The sequence below is a fragment of the Ambystoma mexicanum genome, chromosome 1p (assembly GCF_040938575.1).
Source record: "Ambystoma mexicanum isolate Mex_15411 chromosome 1p, UKY_AmexF1_1, whole genome shotgun sequence".
Taxonomy (NCBI): Eukaryota; Metazoa; Chordata; class Amphibia; order Caudata; family Ambystomatidae; genus Ambystoma; species Ambystoma mexicanum.
Genome location: NC_090921.1, coordinates 1471809277 through 1471825114, shown reverse-complemented (window position 1 = coordinate 1471825114; position 15838 = coordinate 1471809277). Strand labels below are relative to the sequence as shown.

At 44.2% G+C, this 15838-nt stretch overlaps 1 long non-coding RNA gene across 1 annotated transcript in view; it reads left to right on the top strand.

The window, feature by feature from the left end:
- Nucleotides 1-326: 326 nt before the first annotated feature.
- LOC138455868 (uncharacterized) overlaps nt 327-15838 on the top strand; it is a 63181-nt gene continuing 47669 nt past the window's right edge. Inside the window, exons 1-2 of the long non-coding RNA XR_011262041.1 lie at nt 327-439; nt 594-693. This is a non-coding gene — a long non-coding RNA (uncharacterized lncRNA). The remainder of the gene's footprint in view (nt 440-593; nt 694-15838) is intronic.

Sequence of the window (15838 nt, the reverse complement as noted above, 5' to 3'; positions counted from 1 at the left end):
TTGTGATCATGCAAAAATTAGGATCAAACAATGTTGTAGGTGAATGTTTTGGATAACAGCCACAAATAACTATTTACTTTTCTATGGGTGTATCAGAGTATGCTATAAGCAGTATCTATTCCATAGGGGAGAAGACGTTTGGAATACACAGCACACCATGACACAATCCCTGCTACAAGTGGGCAATTTCCTAATTATGAGCCTTCCTTTCAAGTCTGGTTGCCAGAATGCCTACTCCCACCCCTTCTTCTATCACCGAGTTCCTCACGTGACTCACACAGACTTTTATTCTGAAGGCCCGCTCCCTTTCAAGGATGACATCAGTGGCGCACACATGTAAATGACAGGCACCTCTCTGTGCTGTTTTATACAGCCCCTGCCTACAAAAGCTGCCACTCAAAGTGGCCACCAAGGACAGCCTGTTAGCAGAGCAGCCTCGGTATAAGACTCCCCTCTGCAGTGCTCGGCTCGCCCACACACAGTCTGACACACACACACACACACACAGAGGCAGCGCTCAGAGCCCCATCCACCACTGCCAAGCAACAGGGGGTTTCAGTCGGTTTTTCTATTGACTTCTATTTCCATTGTAGGTGACTGGTGGCTTATTTCCTACCGAGCCCAGACGCCTCGCGATGGAAGACCGCTGCATCGCAGTGTGAGAGGACTAGGAGGAGCCCCCTGGAGGTGTGGGTGAGTACTTTCCCCCGTCTACTCTTTAATCTGCTTAGAAAGGGCTCGGCGGGGTCACGCGCCCGCTTCAAGGTTTGTGTACGAAGGGCTGCCCGCGGGGTGGGGTCCTGTCATTGCTGCCTCGCACCTGCCTCTTTCGCGACCCTGATGTTGAATGGAAAGTGAAAGCGCTGCCGCTTCAGTGGCAAAGGACAATTCGCCCTGTGGCGCATGTTTACTGGCGGCAAAGGACGCGCATCTCCTCAGAAAGTCTCCAAGTCACTGGATGCGAGCAACAGGTGCCGGGTGCATGGCTCCGAGGGCTGTGTGTCCTGTATGCCGGGGATTTGCGGTCGATGCCTTGCAAGCTTGCAGAGTGCGCTTGGTTTTTCTTCCCACTGTGGTTCATATTAAATCGGGAGCCGGAACTAGCAACTACTTTCACCACAGGGACAAGAGAAATCTACAATGACAAGCGCAAACTGCAACATGGCCAGCTAATATCAATCACAGCCTAGCGTGTAAAGGCGTAGTTATAAAAGACATTCTCCACATGTCCAGCCTGCCGTTCCTTTAACCTGAAACTAAACTTTATAGTGGTGCTGGGGCTATGGACAAAACCACGCCACTCGGGGTGCTCCATGGGTGGCGAGCGCAGCATGCAGTGCACACACTGCTTCTTAATGCCAGTGATATGTACATATAGAAGCCCGCTGCGCTTTCCTCGTCACAGGTGCGTGAGTCCTTTGGAAAACCACAGACCACAAACAAGTGTTTACAACAATGTTATTTTTTACATGGCAATCGTGTGCCCTAGAAAGGACCCGCTCCCAAAATGTCATGATACATGTCCATCCGCCAAGTGCCTGTGATGCTGCCCTTCCTGCTCAGTGTCCTGCCCTCCTCAGAGACCCGGGAATGGAAGGGACCCTGGCACAGCAGAGGGGTGGGCGCTGATGCAGCAGTGCCACGACGGGAGCGGGCACGGGCCAATTCACGATGCCCAGCCAGCCACGGCAGCTGCATGGAACATCCTGAGGAGGGGGTTTGAGACCAGACCTTCATCCCAGGTAGATCCCAGAACATGCCCGAGTTGGGGTTCCAACCAGTGCTGCCAGAGGCTAGAGCCTTGCACCATTCTCGCCCTCACCGTCCCAAGACTCCCTGCATTCTAAGGCAAGCAGTAGTTCAAAGAATAGACTGAGGTATGGGTAATAGGTTGTTGCTGCAGTTACTGTAAGGCATTTTACTGTGCATCAGTCTGCGGTGGTGATGGGTCGCGCCCTTTGCAATGCTAGCTTGTGCGTGGGGGGGCAATGCCCTGGGCACCTACACGCCGGGCGCGGGAGGCTTCGTAAGCAGGAACCGTAAATTCCCCTGGAGGAGGTATTTTGATTCCTCTAAAAGTAACAATGCCACAACTTCATAGGCCACTTTACAATGGGCAGTGTCATAACCCAGCCGACATTGTATCTACCACAAAAAGGGTGACAAGCTGGGCCAACCCCGCCAGAAGACGAACGGGTGTCCTGCAGTTTCCAAAGAAAATGGCTTAAAGGGACACCAGACCCCAGCCACCCGCAGTTTCTCTCCGCCTTTTGATAACACAACACGCTTTGTCAGGTAGGTTCATTCTTTGCCAGACATAAACGGATTCGTTGCACTATTTGCTAGTGGCGGCATGAAAACGATTCCACGTTTTCTGGAAAGCCACGTTTTGGTGCACGCGTTTTCTCGCTTCTCGCGCACTTGCCCCCCAGATTCCGGAAGTACTCCTCGATGGAGTGTATTTTGTTTCCGGCGAGACCTCCCTAGCTGTACATCTTTATATTAGTAAATAATGGCGCAAGCTAAGCATTCGTAGCATTTTTTTCCGTAATGACCAAATCCAGAGAGTACAGAAAACGGGTATTTCCGCAGCCCCCCGCCACTCCCCCTTTAATATGGGAAATATCTGTTGAGTTGTTTACCAGTTGGAAAGCTGCAGTAGGAGGAGGGTGAGACGAGAATAACAATATCTGTCCATGCTTCTAGCTTCCGCTCGGAATATAAAAATATTTTATTAAAAAAATACTTGAGCGTGGCAAAATTACCCCCTCCCCCTCCACGCCCCTATGCTTTGCAGACAGTTAAATGCAAGCACTGCTGTCACTAATTAAATTGGCTTATACGAACTAGCCCATTGTATCACGCATCTCCGAAGCCAAACACAGGGTGCTTGATGATGTGGGGGCTGGTTCTGGGGCGTGCAGTCACGCAGGCCCGAGGCAGCCTTCCCATCGAAGGCTAGTACGCTCCTTCTAGTGACATACGGCCCCAGAGTAAATCTTTTAGCAGGATTTTCTTTTTAGGATTACTTTTTGTTAACCTTTTAAATAATAAGCTCGTTCGTGCGGTGATATTTACAAAACCGGTCCAGCTTTTAAGTTCTGTTTGGATGGGAATGCGGACATGGTTTATGCTGCAGGAAAATGTTTATTACCTGTAACATTTTTGCTATAAATATTAACAAGTGATTATATGGACCGGATGTAACGTTACTTTTCCGTTTTCGAAGAAGATCGTCAGAGTTTGCAATTGGTTTTTATATGTGCACTCGCCCTGCATGTTTAACACCAGGGAAGGCTGCAGATGCTGTCGACTGGAAGAAAGCAAAACGAGTTTCTTCTTCAAGGCAGCATTCTTACAGGCTGTGCAGTCCTGGAGCTGGGCCACCACCTCTTGTTCCGTCGTTTGCTCCTGCCGTGTCGGCATGGTTTCCATTCTTGGTGAGGCACCACAACAACTACCTTAATGGGGCTGATTTAACCGGTGTGATGGCGAGGTGAACGTTTCTCTGCTTGCGTTCCTTGATCCCCCCGCCCGTTCCTTGATATCTCGGCGGGAATCGACACGGTTATCCGTGCAGTACTACCTTCCATTTGGTCTCCATGCATTGGAACGGGGCTGTGTCCTGTAGAGCGCTGACATTCCAATCTGGCCAAACTCATTCCACCCAGAAGCCATCCCCCAGTGTAGACCCCTTGGCAGTGGCCTCTCGGGTAGCCCAAGGGCCACCTTTGTCACCCGCATTTGGTAACATCTATATGCCACTGGTCACTTAGGGCTCAGCTGGACGCTGTATTGAACTGCATGGCAATGACACTCTTAAATGTGCCAATGTGTCCGTCCGAGGCAGACTTCCGTTGCCTGAAGGACTGCCGAAAGGCAACCAGTCAACGGATTTCATCTCATTCCCTCAACTAAAACCATCCATCCACACTAGTATCTTGCTCCAGGGCAGCTAGGCCCAGCCTGCAACGCTTATCTCTTATTCGCTGGATTATACAATTGCTTCTGCTCTTAGCCACCAGCTTCAGGCAACGAGGCTTAATAACTCCTAAACATTTTAGATGTCTCCCCTTTGAAAACAAATTAAAGCTTTTATGTCACCTCCTGATTTTAGATCGACTGTCGAAGCCCCAGTGATTTCCCGACTCCAGTGATGCTTTGCACCGTAGACAAGTCTTCCATCTTCCTGGCGCATTTCAAAGCCAAGTCAATGTTCACCAAAAATAGCCCTCCTTATAACTGGGACATGTACTTTAGATCGCGCCACCCCTACCACCACCATTTTGTTTTACATGCACTAGCTTCCTTTGCACGCAATTCAGAACCTTCAGCTGTGTTGCCATAGCGATTCAGTGTTACTCAATGCTACTATTTTCATATGCCAGAGATGCCAAAATTCTGGCAAACAAAAATGACTCATCTGGCTTTTGCTGCCGCGTCAAAGGTGCAGCATTCCCTTCCACTGAGGATTTGCCTTTTCCTAATCTTTCCTGTTTTTGAAGCCTTAAAGCTGTGTTTTGAGAGCAACTAATCATTTTCTCCCTGAGCACCCGATAGTCCTGATTTTCAGTTTTCCCCACTGGAGTTCATTTTACATCACATTATACTTCTGACATTTGCATTATTGTATGTGCCCAAGTTCTTCTATTTTACTATGAGGCTTTGCTTTTCATTCCATTGCTTCACCCTTATCCCATGGGATTAGATTTACACTTAATAAGGGAAGTACCTACATCAAAAAAAAGTTAAAAACTTTAAGACTTCAAACTCACCCCCAACCTCCTAATGTTCAGAAAATAGGTCAAGATCCTTCTCTACAAGGAGCATCGTCAATGCACCCCATAAAATACACTCTCTGTCTGAACCCAGGAAGACCAGTATCCCACCTGATGACCACCCAATGCAGCCCCCCATCCTTGTTCACCCTCACACCCGCTTTCAGCACTTTAACACGTTCTCCAAAAACTGTGCATATAAACGCTGCACTAAATGTAGTGTAGTAACTGGGTCAGTGGTGGATCCTGCCACATGGTGGTGGATCCTGCCACATCAGCCACTGGAGCTATGTTTTCCTATCTACGACCCCGAAATGTTGGATTTTAAGTGTTCGATATTCACCTTTCCTAAAAGAAACGGGGGGATCCGCCTTCATTGAACATGTGCTCAAAGAATTGGCACTGCCCATTTACCATAAACAGTGACAGGGAGGGCACTAAAAGGCAGACTATGTATTTTATTATTTTTAGTACAACTTACGAACAGGACATGTGTTGCCTTTTCCCCTTGTAAAAAATAAATATCTAATACTATATTTAACATTTGCCTGGTTCTTCCATTTCCAAATAATCTTTGATCATCAGCAAACTTTCTGCCTCGCATGGAATCGAAAAATCTAAAAAAAAATACATTTTACAGTAATACATTGTTTTAATGTATCACTTGCCTCCTAGACTGTGAAACTTTAAATCGCTGAAAAGAACATGGGCCTGATTTATAACGCGTTTTTAAATGGGAATGCGCTATTGTAAAATGCTTTTTTAAATCAGGCCCATATCTTTACTTACCGATATCAAAGGGGTGTCTTTTTCCAATCTCAAATGTGCACGCATCTTGAGCTGGGGTCGCAGAGCAGTCACACTCTGGTGTTTCTTTTACCTCTGGCACTTCGCTGTCCTCTTTCTATCCCTCCTTGCTGTTTGTGGTGCTTCTTACCGGCATGCTCTCGGTGCTGGCCTTTCACTCCCTTTACCCCTCTGGCCGTAGTCATTCGTAGAAAGAGGACTCTTGCCGGGGCGGGCATTCGCAGCAATGCCTTTTTACTAATCAAACAAAGAAAGAGGACTCCAGGTGCCGGTGCCTGCATTCTCTTCCTTTCTTGTTGTGCACGGTACCTTGCTCTGGCCTTGCTGGGAAGCAAGTGCTGCTGAGGGCAACTAGAGAGGACTGACTGCCAGCCGATGTGATACCCGTAGATTGCGAGCTAGCTGCAGCCCACGTCTGCTGTAGGATCATGTTGCTATCCACTTTGAACTACAGAACTGTGTGGCAGTTGTTCCAGGGATCCTCCACGACTGTCGGGCGGCTTTACAGTTTTTGATTTGGTGTTGGTTTTATCGTGAGAGAGCAGTGGATTCGGAATTTGCTGCAGAGGTCAGTGTTTAATCTTCAGGCCACTGTGTCAAATGCCAGAAGGGCCTGCTTAACGCTTTATTTTGTGGAGAGTGCTACATGGCACACTCCTGGTCGTGGCAACATGCAATGTATATTACTGTATTAACAGGGTCCGACTGGGCAACCAAATTGTCTCGGGCATCAATGAAAAAGTGGCCTGCAGTTGCAAATGGCTATTCATTCCTTTTGTGGCACTGTTTGAATAGTAACTAAGGGGGATATTTTTGACAGTGTGATGAAAATTGTGCATTTGAAAGAATATTTATTCAGCAACACTGGTCTATACTACTAGCCGCACAGTGAATTAACTCATTAAACTGGCCGAAAATGGCCAAAAAAGTGGGCCACTTTGACCAACAAAATGGGCACACACCAGCATTTTGTGTTTTTGCTTTGGCCAAGGGCCTATTACCCTATTGGCCAGTCTCGGCCTGTGTATTAAGCACATTCGTTAACACTTACTCCCCCTCCCCGCATTCTATATAGTGGATGCCCAGGAAGGCATCGTGGTAATAAGGTTGAAGCTGCAATACTGTGCATATGCTTTGAGGGCAAGACCCTCCCTTCTCAGGAGGGCAGGCTTATTCTGTAGTTGAATGTTGTTCATAAAATGTAACATAAATGCAGCGCGAAAAAAACAAAAATATAGTAAACATTACTATATTACATTACCATAGAAAACCATTAAATAGCTCCGCAGCACCTCTGTTACCACAGGTGTTTAGTTGAAAAGCTTAATTTAACTGATAACCCCTGTCACTAAAAACACGCCTTCAGATCAGGGTCTCAGTGGACTATTAAAGCAAACATTTACAGCTTGACCCTTTGTGCCTGCTGTGGTTTGTAGATCTTGTTAGCATCGATTTCAACCTACACAAGTGTGCTCTGTACGCAGGCACGCATTTATTGAGCAGGGGCAAACCCGTTTTTATTTTGGCTTCAGGAGGTTTTTGGAGATTTGCTTCTGTATGGACTTGTGGGTAGCACCCGTCATTCCACCAAAGTGCATGGTGCCACTCACTGGACTTAAAGGCTAACACAAACACACGTGCGCGCGCACACACACAACACACACACACACACACACACACACACACACACACACACACACACACACACACACACCACACACACACACATTTGCAAACACATCATTACACATGTTAAAATGTTTCCACCTTCCCATTGCTATCAACACATACTTACAATACAAATGAATAGGAGACCCTCCACCCCCCGCCCTATCAGTGTCATATACACAGGAAACACCACAGCGGGCATTTTCTTATTCATAAACCCGCAACAACATATTTTGAAAAACATGCTGACATCACAGTCAAAGTCAGAAGGGTATCAACAATGTTGTGTAACTGTGACCCCAGTGCCCTATGGGGTTGGGGGAGAGAAAGGGAGTCAAAGCATGGACCATCACGTGTGATAAAGGATGGGGGTCGGATTGAGATGGAAGAAATAGGGTATTTGCAGACCTCACATTTGACCTTGACAGTAGCAATTGGCGAGTGATAATTGGCTCTTGCGAAGTAACACATTGTGAGCTTTGTGCATGTGAAGAAGTGAGGTGGCAAGTGGCTGTGTAGGCTTGGCTGGTAGCTTGCAACTTTACATGTTTACACCTGATTTATGTGTTTAGGCATCACGCTACTGCCAGGTCTTTTAAGAAGAGCCACGTAGATGTGATTAATAGGAGTTGGTGATGTCCCCTGTTAAGCAGAGCAAGCACTTTTTGCAATCTTCTCCTTGATTGCAAGAGGAGCTAGAAAGCAGCACTAAAGAGGCCTTGCACCTTGTTTTACTGTGTACCGGGTCAGCTGGGGCCGAAGCAAACTGATTAGCTTGAGGGAGCCTCTTGAGCAAAATTACGGTGTATGCTTTAACTGTATTGAGAACTGTTCTGAAACTGTGAATTTGTAGCAAATAGTAGTGAAACTATTACGTTTAAAAAATAAATGTAGCGGAACTCAGTTCCCATTAGTTCATGCTCACTGCAAACTCTGATCACAATAAGTTTTCAGGATATGTCAGTACACGCTTTGGTTAATTCTAATCAGATTTACTTTCTTATCTCAACATTTCGTGATTACCAGTTGTAATTGTTTGCATGATTTCAGGTTTCAGAGATATCTTTACACATTTCTCGTAAAACTAATGTTCTTGTGCACAGTCTCAAGCCCTCAATCTTTGAGAATGCAATGACGAATTGCTCAATGCCAGGCTGATGTGAAAACAAGCCGTACACTATTTCATTCAAGGACTTTTGCTTACATGGAACACAAGGTCTGCACGGGGAGCATTGTTTGGCCTTGGATTACTGGAAGGTTCAACTTAATTTTGATAAACTTTAGACAAGTCATAAATTCCTGAACCAACAACAATGCATGCCAACATTGTCAGAGAAGTTAAACTTTCCTCGAGTGCATGGGTAGCCCTTCCACGCCACAGGGATAGTCTAGGGCGTAGAGGAAATGGCTAATCCTTTGCAGACCTAACAGGGCAACCTCAAGCAGTGAGTGGCAACAAACAAAACAGTTTCAAAGTGTGCCTCTCATTAGGCTCTGAATGAAAAAACACATTCCTTAAAAACGCATGGGGTGTACTGTGTTATTGCAATCATACAGATTTGGATATATGTTAATTCCAAACACAATAGCCGACGAGGATTTAATCAAATTAGCCACAAGCTTTTGAACAAAGTAGCCGGCTAATCCTTTGCAGACCTAACGGGTCAACCTCAAACAGTGAGTGCTTGAAAAGTCACAGCAACCTCACAGCACTGATCCGTGGCTCGTAACCTGGGAAGTATTAATTGGCAACACACTGACAAAGCCCCTTGGAAAGGGAACAGGTCTGGGATGCAATTGAGCATGGCATATAACCGCCCACGGCAGAAACAAGATTGAATGCAGCAAAAGTAATGTTACAATTGAGACATAACAGAGTCGAATGCAAACGTTAACATTCAAGGTGAGGCGATATCATTAGAGTATCTAAATAAATAGGATTTAATTTACTCCAAACCACTTTCTTCGATAAAGGGGGTGGTTGGATGGGAGAAATAGCCCTTCAGGGAGCGTCAGTTGCAGTCTGGACAGGCTGATGATCAAGAAGAGGAACCTTGCTGCTGAGAGGCGCCACAGCAGGTAAAGCTGCGGTTGCTCCTCCAAAGGGATCACGTTGGCACTGCAGCCGCCAAGAGTAAAGCAACAGGCCCTGGGCGGCTGTTGCGCCCCGGCTGTCGCGCCGCCATCTCCCTTATTGTGGCGAAATCCCTTAGTGACATGGAAACAGGTAATGGCTGCTTCGCTGCATTCCCTATGTACGAGCTACATAGTAGCCTACGGTATGAGTGTGACATCATTTTATAACTATGAAGCCTTTACACAGCAGCGCTGATCAAAGCCGTGATGTAGGATAATCTTTAATAAAACGAATAATAATTGCCACACTTATGTAACATACTCACAGGTTCATTATGTGTTTTTGGGTCCCCGGCACGGAATTTCCAACCTTCATGAGGCAAAGAAGAGCAGGAAAGTACTAGTTCGCTTTTACTCATTCATTTTCCTCTCCGTCTCATGAAAAAGGTACACTTTGCAGGCAGCATTCACTTATGAATTCCTATGGGATCTGCCTGATCTTGACCAGGTGCAAAACCAACGCGGATTTCATAGGAAATGTCATGCAGGTGTTCAACAAAAACTTCTGTCAAGAGGGAGGAGGAATGGGCATCGGAGATCTTATCTCTGTTCTGTGCCTCTTCCCTGTCTTGTCACTGTATTAAAATGAGGCGAAGAGGTAAATCAAGACGTAAAAGCATTACTACTCCACCCTATTTAAAATTAGCAGGATATTGAATTTTGAGGTGCTATAAATACGCAACTGTGCTCTGATTTATGAAGGATATGGGAGGAAGGATAGTTGGATATGGGAGGAAGGATAGATGGATGGGGAGGAAGGATAGCTCATGGGCAATGCGTTTGTCTTGGAAGTAAAGCAGCGCGGTGCAACACAGGTTGAAATCCTGATCCCGCGCTTAGGAATCACTTGCTAGTATTAAGCGTGTTATAAATTAACATTAAAATAAATAAATTGAAACCCCTGGGATTCTTCCATTCACCTTCAGGTTACACACAGATCTCTTTAGTGGATGAGTAAGTGCACAGAGCCATCTTATAAGTGGTTGTTTTAAAGTCCAACAAATTAATGTTGATTAGAGGATAATATATACACACCACCCTATACATAAGATAAAACCTTTGCATTGACCTTTCCCAAACTTCTATTGTTAATATTTTTTGACTTGCCGGACAGATTTGGATGTCATTTTCCCACAAATGGTCTAGCTTTGGCCCCTCTAAGCTGTGAATTTTGGGGAAACTGTGTTAAATGTTCAAAAGTGATCAAGAAAACAAAAAAAGCCGTCTTCTGCCTTTCCCCATTCATTTTCCAGTAGAGAAAAAACCATAGTGTGAAAACCGATAGATGGTATTGCACCAATAAGACATAAGTTGGATACAAAGTGTCTCAAAGCATTCCTTTTTTAGTTTGGTGTAATACTGTCCTGTGTTTAAAAAAAAGAAAAGGAACGGGAAGGGCTTGCCCATGTCCAAAAAAAATTAATATAATATCCCATGGTGCATTGCAGCAGTGAGACTTTTCAGAAATGACAAAGCGCCAGATTTTTTGGTTCATGCAAGAGATTACTGCAGGAATGTTGCAGAAAGCCAAAAAAGGAAAATGCTCAAAATAGGGTTTTCAGAGGTAAAGGAGTAATTTCACACTAGGCTAGAGGTGGGGCAGAGGGAAGAGGATGACATGTGAAGTGGGAGTGTTTGGGGTGGGCTAAACAGCCCAATTTCGTCTTGCCATGGGGATTGCTGCTAAAGACTCCCAAGAAGCACCTGGAAAAACAATGTGTCATGGGAACCGGCGAGTGAAAGGGAATAGTAGGAGAGGGTCAGGGAGAATTTACAGGGCAGGTGTGGGGTCCTAGAAAGGAGGGGTGCCACATGAAGATTTACAGTGGGGATGGGAAAGATTTTAAATTGGCAAGTTTTCCCATCACTTCAACAATCAACAAACAATGCAGTACCATGGGAATGATTAGTGTGGTAATAGAAGGAGGCATCGATGTGACCACAGTTTATTAACATAGGAATTCCCCTGGGGACATTTATGCAGGAATTAAAGGGGGAGGGTGTGCAAAGGCAAAAGGGCAGTGACCCATGAACTTTAAGTTGGTTCAAAAGGGACAGTACCCATTGCGAGTGAGATATGATAATTTAAGGGCAGGAATATGGGACTCAGCGGGTGGCCATATGGACTGGCAATGGCCAAAGGCCAGGGGCAGTGTCCCACAGTATCTTTGGTCTAATTTTGCAACATGGACAGTGGACATGGCTGCAGGAGGTGGGTGGCCAAAGGTCATGGCCTGTGGGATGTGGTTAGGATATGGGCCGCGACCGTAGTTTACAGGCCGTGGTCTTTTAGCCTTATTGTTGCAACATGGGCATGTAATGACCTATGCACCTTAATGGCTGGGGAGATCTTGTTAGTTACTCGGCTGGGTGATATGGACCCTATCCATAAACCAAGGGCCACTGGGCCTCGAACATTTATAATATATTAATTAGCACTACATGGGCAGAGCCTGAAAGCCATGGCCAGTTGGACCTGGAAAAGATATAGCATAGCAAAACCTTTGAAAATCAGTGAAAAACATTTAGTTAAGACAGAGTTAAGATAATCTGATTTATCTCAATAAAACCTTGGAAATTCAGCATCAATAGGAGGTGACAACATTCTTAACCCAGAGTGAACCTCAGTGTTCAACCTTTGAGCATATTCATGACATGATAGCAGGGATCAACAATGCAATAAAAAATAACATCATGGGCGACACCTACGGGGATGACTCAGAGTTAAGAATGTTGTCACCTCCCACACCTGCCAAATTGAAAGGGTTTTGTTGCGAACAACTTAACTTTGTCTGAAGTTTTTCACTATATGTATATATCTATATCTGTAAATGTATTATAGTGCAGCAGTCGCTGCACGATAGTTAAGGTGACTGACATGAGCAATAGGAAATCTGAAAAATGTAAGTACTAATTACATGTGACTTGCATGTCAGATGTAGCTGATATTTTCCTCAAAAAAAGTTGCACACTGGAAATTAAGGGAGAGAATATGTAAAAAATGTAAAAGTTATTAAGAAAGCAAAAAAATCTGTTTTCGGCCTACTCCCGTTCATTTTCCCATAGAGAAAATGTAAAAATGTTATCAAGTCGAAGTGCAAAAACTGCTGGGGGGAATTGCCCCAAAGAAGAAACAATTTGGGCATGAAGCGTTTGCTTAATTTCCAGGACAGGTTTGGGGCGTCTGTTCAGTAGTTCTTCATACAATGTTTGACGGGGAAGAGGGGGAACCCATCTCCCAAACATATATAGCTATAGCTCCCATGGAGCTTTGCAGCAGAGAGAATTTTCAGAAATGAAAAGGCACCATTTTCTTTTTTGCTCACTGATTACCGCAGTGAGTGATTACCGCAGTAATATCGGGGCATGAGAAAACAAAAGTGTAAAAAAAACTATTTGGAGGAGGAAATAGGTTGAAATTGCATCAAGCTAGAAGTGGGGAGACGGACAGAGGACATTATGTGAAGATGGGGGTGGGCTTGAGAGCTAGTTACAGTTCAGATGTTTTTCTATATTGGAGGAAACTTGCAAGATTACCGCAGATTACTGAAGCAATCTCGCAAGAGGCGCTCCGAAGTGAAAATGCATCACACGAAGCAAAGAGATAAAGGGAGTAATGAGAGTGGGACAGGGAGGGAAAAATCCACTGAGATGGGTGTGGGGACCTACGGAAAAGGAAGGAGGCACATGAGGAGCGCATGTGAGGACTTTTTAATTTAAAAGCATTATCACAGTAATAACCGCAAGATAATCGCAGTCATTATTTGGAATATGGAAACTGAGGACAATAAATAAATGGGGTGACATCTGTTGTAATTACATCTATTAGGCAGTGGGAAATTGGTATTTTTGCCACTTGCTCTGTTCAGAATGCCCCAAAGAAACCTATTGGTGCAACAAGTACAGTGACCACAGCCAAAGGCCATGGCTAGTGGCCCTTGAATAAACTATGGTATAACAAAACCCTTGAAATTCATTCAAAAAACCTTAGTTAAGGGACTTTTAAGATTATCAGATTCAACGCAACAAAATCCCCAAAATTCAGTGAATGTGGGAAGTGATGGTCATCTTAACTCGGGGTCTCCCCTGTTGCAAAGCCCATACTTAACAGATGGGAATCACAATGACAAACACAATTAGAGGCTAATAACATAGTTCAGTTGGTTGAGCGCTCGCTGCTGCAATATGGGTGTGCTCTGCCGGTCGCATGTTCGCATCCCGACAAAAGGCCAACTCATCCTTACAAGGTCGATAAATGACTACCAACACTGGTTTGGTGATATTGTATGTATATGTGTTCTATAGACAGTGCTTTGGCCTAAGTTCTATATCAATATTACATCATTAGATCCTAGGGACCATCAACGGGGCGATGGTGAGTTAAGATGATCACCACTCCCCACATACACTGAATCTCAAAGGTTTTGTTGCATTAAATCTGATCACCTTAACTGTACTTTAAGCTATATATATATATATACACACACACACACACTGAGGCAATAGAAGCACTATAGTTAAAGTAACCTTGAATTTGACATCTGTACTTTTTGTTCCCATCGATCATGAAAGCCCCAAATTTGGCAAGGCCACCTAACTAGCCAAATCTGAATACTCATGCCAAATTTCATGCGGAATACGATTGCTAAAACACATATATTTTGAATGGGCCTTTCCTCAGAGATTGAAAAAGGCACTGTTTAGCCGAGATCTATCAATATTGTCTGCTCCGATTTTTGAGATTTGTTTGACAAACCCTGGCCTTACGCTGGAGTGGATGCCACAAATATTTCGAAACTCGCATCAGACAAAATCAAGATATTCACTTTTTAAGGAAAGAAAATGTGTATATAGCTGCAAGCAAGGCAGGTGGTGCGAAAGGGCAACGTGAATAAAAAAATATTGCACAAAACATATGCAGCTCCCCAAAATAGACACCACTGTTCAGTCATATGCAGTGCAGTGTGCAAAATCGCCAATCGCCAGTAGCCACTGGCTAGTGATATTTGACACTTGGCGAGTAAGAAATGGTGTGCTGTGTTTGTTTAGTGAATTAAGGTGGAAAGGGACTTGTTTCATGGCTCGCTAGTAGCTTGCAACTTGAATTTTTGCCACCTGGTGCAGTGGGATTGGAAGGATACATTAAAATGAAAAAGCAAAATAATAAATAATAACTATTCCAAAAAAATCTGCCACACCAACCACGCAGTGAGGTTGCTGTGCATGAGCAGGAGGAACAAAACAAAAATGAAAAATACCATTTAGCAAAATTAAACTTATTCCCCAAAACACATACAAACAACTGCAGCCCAAGTAGACACACAAACACACACTCTCATATATTGTCATGTCCAGTAGAGCAGGAGCAACAAAACAAAATGAAATATATACAGCTAAATGAAATGTTTTCCACAAACTGATTTGCCACACCAAAAAGGCCATCTTAAATGTGCAAAAAACAGTCCGAGGCATGACCATAATTAAATATAAACTGTCTGCAGCCCACAAACACACTCAAGTTAAGCTATGCAAAGTACTATAAAAAAATAAAAAAAATCACAAAATGAAAAATAGTCCAAGAAACGCACATTATGATCAGTTATATCCAACGAGCAGCAGACACGCCGTACATTTATAATAGGAATGCAGGGACAAAACAGAATGAAAAATATACTGCAAAAAAACACAAAAACATCTACAGCTTACAACATACACACACAGCCAAATTCCATGATGCACAGTAAAATCTGCTGGACACAATGAAATTAAAAATATACTATGAAATGCACAAAAACATCTGCAGCCCCAAGTTTAGTCACGTGCAGTAGGACTGTAGGGGCAAGACAAAATAGAGAAATATACAGCACAATGAAATATATTTCACACAACGCTCAAGATGACCTATCACACCTAACCTACCACAGTACGTGAGCATAGGGTTTGAAGATGACACAATAAATAACAAATATACTGCAAAATGAAAAATAGTTCTCAAAAACATCTGCAGCCCACCCTCCTACCCCCACAAATACACATGCCTATAAAGCCATGTGCAGTAGAGTCGGAGGGGAACAATTAAATACAGCATATGCAGTTAAATGAAATATTCCCCACAAAACACGCAGGATGAGTTGCCACACCAAAACGGAAGTGTGGCCACCGTAGATGTGCAAAGGTGCTGGGGGAATACCAGAATTAAATAGATTAAAGATTCACAAAAACATCTGCAGCCCCCAAGCACATACACACTCAATTTCTGCCGTACACAATAGGAGCAAATTAAATGAAAAGCGTTCTGCAAAATGAAAAATCTTCCACTAAATGCACAAGGACACTTTACAGTAGTCAGAAGGGGCCAACATAGAATGAAAAATATATACATATATTGCAACATACACAAAAACATCTTCAGTTTACAAAAAAAAGGCCAGTTCTGTGATATGCAAGAG